Source organism: Corvus cornix, chromosome 1 (assembly GCF_000738735.6).
Source record: "Corvus cornix cornix isolate S_Up_H32 chromosome 1, ASM73873v5, whole genome shotgun sequence".
NCBI lineage: Eukaryota > Metazoa > Chordata > Aves > Passeriformes > Corvidae > Corvus > Corvus cornix.
In genome coordinates, this window is record NC_046332.1 from 90,375,929 (window position 1) to 90,381,928 (window position 6,000).

General features: G+C 36.5%; 1 protein-coding gene across 1 annotated transcript in view; it reads right to left on the reverse strand.

Annotated features, from left to right (window-relative positions):
- ST6GAL2 (ST6 beta-galactoside alpha-2,6-sialyltransferase 2) overlaps nucleotides 1–4,756 on the reverse strand; it is a 148,898-nt gene extending 144,142 nt beyond the window's left edge. Inside the window, exon 1 of the mRNA XM_010394279.4 lies at nucleotides 4,662–4,756. The gene's annotated coding sequence lies outside the window, so the exon portion shown is untranslated. The remainder of the gene's footprint in view (nucleotides 1–4,661) is intronic.
- Nucleotides 4,757–6,000: the final 1,244 nt, after the last annotated feature.

Here is a 6,000-nt window from a genome sequence, read left to right on the forward strand (position 1 = left end):
ACATGGTTTAATGGATAATATCCTGTGCGTTAAAAATGAAATTTAAAAAAAAGAGAAACAAAAATACATAATTTCTAACACAGGTTTCAACATCAAACGATTTTTTATTTATAGAAAGATGCAAAGTACCTGCCTTTTGAAGGTCTTGGTAATTGGATGTCTTCAGTCCCACATGATTTCTTATGTTTTTTAGCTCTTCTCAAGTAAACTCACATTATATATGGACGTTTCTTGTTACTTCTACTTTCCCACATGCTATTCTGAATCATTTCCTATTCTCTCTTCCATGACTTTTTTCTCTCTGATCCACAATTTCTAGTTTCATCTGCACTCCTTCTTTCCTGCTCATACCTCACATAGCTCCATAGCTCTTTCTCTTCATCCTATCACCAAATACCTTCTATTTTATTATCTGAACTCTTTATATCCCCTTTTTTCACATTATTATAATAATTTTCCCTTTTACATCCTTTTCTGGAAGTACTGATCTCTGATTTTACTGCGCTCTGGAGTGTACAATTTGCTTATAGCCAAAGCAACCAAAAACAACACATGCTTCCTCTCCAGAGCATCTCAAGGATTGTTTTCCATCACCTATGGAAATAGGATTTATTCTACTGAACTCATTTAGGTGTCCTTTTAAAGGCCTGAAAACACTACACAGTCCTTTTGGGTCAGTATGTTTCCCAGGAACATTTCTTAATGAAAAATTTTATAATTCAATTGTGTCCTGGTTGAATGTCCTCCCTAAATTCTGGCCCGCAAAAATCCTATCAAACAAGAGGTCACCACAAGTTAAAACCTGCAGTAGGACTTTGGATGAGATTCTAAGGAGAGATAAATAGCTTTAATTTGAAAAGCTTGAGTTTAGACAATAACTGGCAGTCTCCTCTCTGGGTCTGAGAGAAGGAAAAAAAAAAAAAAAGGCAGAGAGAATGATCTGTACAATATTTAAGTCTCCACCTCGTAAGAGTCAGCTAATCTTGTCTTGGGCACAAATGCACTTAGCAGTGGTACACTCCCTGGTAGGACTCTCATCCAGTAATTATACTTTCCTCAACATTTTATTAGTCCTTTTGTTTTTCTAAAGTAGGTCAAACCCCAATAGACAATGCCAGAAAATTGTCTGTTGGAAATTGAAGCATTTGCACACAGTAAAATTAATTTGCCAACATTCAGTGCCTTATTAGTGATCCAGTGGTGCTAGTTAAGGCTACTAAGGCTAGGCTCAGTTGAAACAGGCCTTTGGAAATGAGGGTTTGATAGGGCTTACACCTTCAGTTCAAATGATCTCTCCATATTGAGAACAATTGTACCAAGTTAAAAGATAACTCTTCACTTTGACCCTACCATTCTTAGGGAATGCTGATTTACATGGCTGTACTGTCATCTGTCTACACAAGCTAATTACTTGCATCTCAAAAACCCCTGGAAAGTTGTGTTAGAGTGCTGCCAAAGGTCTGACTTGATCTCTACACACAAGTAAACTTCTGTATGGTGCTGTATTACCTTACCTGGCTGAATGAAGTATAAGGCAGTAATTGCAGGTTAAGCTATCAATTTTGAAAGATTTCTGAAATTCTGAAGAGAAATAGGATGACTTAAGAAAGGAAAGGTAGCTTTAACTCTGAATTTTCCCAGTTTTTGCAGATATAAATCTAACCCTTTATTATTTTAACTCCTTGGGATGTGTTATCTTGATGTTTCAGATCTCCCTCCTTTAGGTTTTCTATTGTACTTACAATCATATAAAACCCATTGTTATTACATAGGATTATGGTTAGCGGATTCTACAACACATTATTGGTGAACCTATTTAGACACAACCATGAATTTCACGCCATTCTGTAGAATTCATTCAGAATCTATCCCTTCAATGGTCTTGTAAAATATTCTTGGCATTATGGATCAGGCATCTTCACATTTTACCACAAGCCAAATTTTTCCAACATGCACAGTACCCATGCTCCAAAGAGTCCATACATGCTGCAAGACCTCACCAGCTTTGCAAACCATCAGTGTATTTAAAAGTACTAAATTCAAAATAAACATCTACATACTTGAAAACTAAATTCTGAGTTTCAGTCTCTGATGGCATGAAACAACATGACACAAGTAGAGGGAGATTGTCGCCTATTACTTCCAGCTCCTTACACTCCTGTAGTAGAGGCATTGAATGAAGTCAATGGGAAAAGAGCTCCAATGAAGCAAAAAGTTCTTTAAATAGGGATGGTTAATCCGGGACTCTTCGTGAAAGACTTTTTTTCAGACTCCAAAGGTTTGCATGGTTTCGAGAGGAGAATATACCTGGGGCAGAAATCCATTAAGGGATATGGTCAAACAGAAAGTGTGACTCACTCCAGAAATCCTACAGCCTCAAGAGTCTGGGAGTCGAGAGAGTGCTTCTGCAAAGCATCACGTGTGCTTGCCCTGCTGTTCTACTTTGTGTATTGAGTTCCAGACATACTCAGGGGCAGGATACTGAGAAGTAATTAACTTCATCTTCTGTATTTAAAAAATATTTTACTATTATTTCTGTTCGTTTGTTGCTAATTCTTTCCACTCCCTTCCCTTCAACTCCTCTCACCTCTTTTCACTTCAATCATGTCTATGCTTTTTTGTTTGTTTGTTTCTTCTTTTGACAGGTGGTGGTGTTTGTTTCTTTGTTTTGGTTTTTAATTCTTACATTTATCTTAGAGCTTCTAGTATATGCTACAAATAAATTAGTGTTTTAAATTACAGAATAAATCCTGCTGGCACTTCTTTCCTGGAAGTGCCCATCTAATAAGGCCAAGGAGACCTCTGTGAATCCAAAATAATGTTTTCTTCAGTGGGAGTGCTGTGTGGGTAGAGAAAAATGTTCTCTGCTTTTTAAGATACTTCAAAACAAATCTCTTAACTGAATTTCAGAATGAGTAATAAACACAAAATTCTGAATCTGGAAATCATTCCTTAATTTCTGATCAAGGAAGTCAAGGGTATGAAATTCAGAGACAGCATTCTGTGGAAGACAAAAGCATTGGGTTCCTCAGTGATGCCACCAGGATTTGGTCCACAGATTTTACACTGAAATGCTGACATACCCTTACTGCTGCAGTGCACAATATGTTACTCGAATTATTCTTTGCTCATATTCAGGACTTGAGATACTGCTTAGATGACTGCTCTCATGTAGTAAAGCTGGCAAGCTTTCCACTTAGAACACAACACAGCCACAATCATAAAATTGTATTTCTCATCTGAGAAAGAAAAAACCTCATGAAGTCCAGGGGCTCATATGTCTCATTTGCAAGAATCAAACACAAGGAAAAATACTTGGTTTCAGGGCAGCAAGTGGTTTGTGCCGCTATTCATGAGGTGCAGCAAAGCTGGACGTTGTCTTTAATCCTAAACATGTTATCAGGTAACACTGACTGTGGAGTCAAAATAATTTGGGGCACTGTCATTGTAAATGTTTTTGTCCACTCTTGTTTATCATTTGCAGAAAGTTCACACAAAATCTCTGGAGTTCTGTTCCAAGAGAATTTTTTAGTGCATTAATAATATACAGTCTTCTTGATAGTGTTGTTGGCAGCTCCAGAGAGAAATAAAAATAAACTCAGAACAAATCGAAAGCAAATTTGTGTTAAAAAAAGTGTGCTAAGTTGAATAACAGTTTCTCATTTATTTTTTCAATTATTAAAGTAATGTATTCAACTTGAAACAGCTCTTTCCAGTTGCAACAATTTTGAAATATATGCACTTCCCTTCCTCCTCCTAAAAAGAGGGAAGAGAAAGGGAAATTCAAATAGAAAATCTTGACTGAAAAATTGAATAATTTCACTTGGAAATTGTCATTACAGAACATTTATTTTTTTCTCTTATTTTCTTTCAGTAAAAAAGAGCAATTCAATGAAAAGGAAATGAATTAATTAAAACTTTCAGAAAAAAATCTGCATTTCTGGCCCTCAAAAAATTTTAACTGACAAATGTCACACAGCTTTACCATATGAAACTTCTCCTCTTGCTTCAAATGCCACGCTTTTCTATGCAACACCCAGAATAGCAGGGCAGTTTTTTGTTTGGCACAAAGAAATAGTGCAGAGATTCTTAAAAGTTGTCTCCTTTCCTACCCTTGGCCATAATGGCTTTCCCTGTTTCACTTAATGTTTTCCATGAGTTGATCTTGAAGTACTTATATTGTTGCTTTTTTACCCTCTGCCACACTTGTTTCTTAACACTTTTTTTCATTCATTAATGGACACATGAGCAACAAAAGGAGGGCCAAGGAAAATCTCCATCCTTTGTTGGATGTGAGGGGAACCATAGTGACACATTAATATATTACAATGTGGAATATTTTAGTAGCTACATTACTAAGTGTGGCAATTTACATTACTGTACTACTTCATTCTAGCACAAAAAACATCAAATAACCCCCCAAAAGTGATATGGGTATGATACAGTTTCAAACTTCCCCGTAAACCCTTCCAGTAACTTCAAATTGGTAAATCCCTTTAAGTTTATTTGCTCTATTTTGCGAATAGTATCAGAAGAAGGGGATGGCTGAGAAACAATTCTGGATTCAGGGCAAGACTAGATAGTGGTGCCGCCTTTGGGAAAGCATGCAAATGTCTTTTCTGAGTTTGCAAGGCTTGTGCTTTGAATATGGCAGTACTGACCTGTGAAATCTGCAGCAAAATCTGTCTAGATGCCTCCTTGGAGTCAGTGGCCTGATGAAGGAAGAACTGGTGCTGTGGGGATTTTGGGCAACTTGTATTCCTGCAAGAAAGGAATAGATATAAAGCAACCCCGGTCTAAAGCTGGCTGTCAGGGGAAGCCTTGGCTGATGTACCAGATCATCTTATCTAATATTGGGATACCAGGGTCTGTAGGGATCAGTTGTTACCCATTTCAGAAACAGAAGACATTTAAAAAAAAAAAAGGAAGAAAAAGTGATTCTTAGTAGATGCAACTAGTAAAAAAATTAACATTGTGACAACACAGACACATGACAAATAGACTGCCACCTGGCAGAGAAGTGTTCCTGACTTGATGAGGAACGCAGATGAAAGTATTCAAATTTGGCATGGAGCACAGCCTGGTGTTCTGCTTGCTGCAGGACAGATGAGGATGGTGTGAACACACGAACATGTCGCTTGCTCAGAGCACATGGGGGAGGCTGACTTGAGCCCGTGCTGAACAGGAAGGGGAGTTTTACAGCATACCGTAGCTCAAAAGAGCAAAGATGAACATCTACTGATATTACAGACAAGTTTCCCAAACTCACCTCAGATTTGTACTTGCACAATTCACATGTCTTTGTCATATATTTTGAGGGAAGTTATGTCCAGTTTTTTAATCAGGATTGCAGATTAAAAATTTCAGAGGATGATGATTATATATACAGGGACCAAGTTCAAATCATTGCATTATTCTCTCTATTTTACAGTGATTACCATGTTTTCTGGTGTCATTTTAATTTTGTGTTTCTAATGTTTAGACTCTTAAGCAATACAATACTAGTAATGTTTATCCTCTTTAAGCCACTGATACAAATTAAAAATTTTAAATCAATAATTTCTCGTATTTGGGAAAGCAGAAAGTGACGACAGCACTATATTTGTCATGGCACAGCTTATTACTACAGTAGACTTAGTTCCAACTGTTTTCTTCCTTGCTTGAGAAGGAAGCAAGGATACTAACACTTGCAAAAATATACTTTTATTATTTCCAATTTATGTATTACTGATAGTGATAAAGAAAATCTTAGCAGAATTTAAGTTTCTACCTCTGAGAGAACAATGTTCATATGGTTTGTGAGTAAAAAATACTCGTCTCATTTTCTTTTGGAGGTTTTCTATATTTTCTAATAAATTATTCATTGTTTTACATTATGATTCTTGAGCTGGCTCTCAGATCTATTAAATCCCTGTATATGTAAGTTTTATGAACACTGTTTGTAAAGATCATGTAAAGTCTAAGTGCATTAGTGACAGAGGTCATGAAATATTGAAAGAT